This window comes from Triticum dicoccoides, chromosome 3A, assembly GCF_002162155.2.
Source record: "Triticum dicoccoides isolate Atlit2015 ecotype Zavitan chromosome 3A, WEW_v2.0, whole genome shotgun sequence".
NCBI lineage: Eukaryota > Viridiplantae > Streptophyta > Magnoliopsida > Poales > Poaceae > Triticum > Triticum dicoccoides.
In genome coordinates, this window is record NC_041384.1 from 216,521,583 (window position 1) to 216,522,428 (window position 846).

Here is an 846-nt window from a genome sequence, read left to right on the forward strand (position 1 = left end):
GGCGGCGGGGGCGCGCGGGCCGGGGAGGGCCCCGCGTGGGCCTGGCGGGCCGGCGGCGGAGGGTGCGGCGGCGTGACACGTGGCAAGCCGCGGTTGGCTGCGGGCGGCGGCGGCGGACGTGTCCGGCCGGCGCGAGGTGGATTTTTCTAGGGTTTCGGGGAGGAGATCAGAGATTTGGACGGGGGGTCTTTATATAGGCATAGGAGGAGCTAGGAGAGTCCAAATGAGGTGCGGTTTTCAGCCACGCGATCGTGATCGAACGCTCTAGATGATGGAGCAGGTTTAGGTGGGTTTTGGGCAAAATTGGAGGGGTGTTGGGCTGCAACACACACGAGGCCTTTTCGGTCCCTCGGTTAACCGTTGGAGTATCAAACGAAGTCCAAATGATACGAAACTTGATAGGTGGTCTACCGGTTGTAAACCAAGGCCGCTTGGCAAGTCTCGGTCCAATCCGGAAATGTTTAAACCCCACACACAAAAGAAAGCTAGAAATGACCACTGGAGGAGAACGAAGCGCCGGAATGCAAAAAGGACAATGGGGAAAATGCTCGGATGCATGAGATGAACACGTATGCAAATGCAATGCACATGATGACATGATATGAGATGCATGACAATGATAACCACACACGGAGACAAAAACCCGAACCTGAGAAAATAAAATAACTTAACGTCGGAAACGGCAAGAGTTGGAGTACAAATTGGGAAAGTAATATCCGGGGTGTTACAACACTCCACCACTACGAAAGGATCTCGTCCCGAGATCTAGGACTGAAAGAACGCCGGGTACTCAGAACGGAGGTGATTCTCGCGTTCCCAGGTAGCTTCACGGTCGGAATGGTGTGA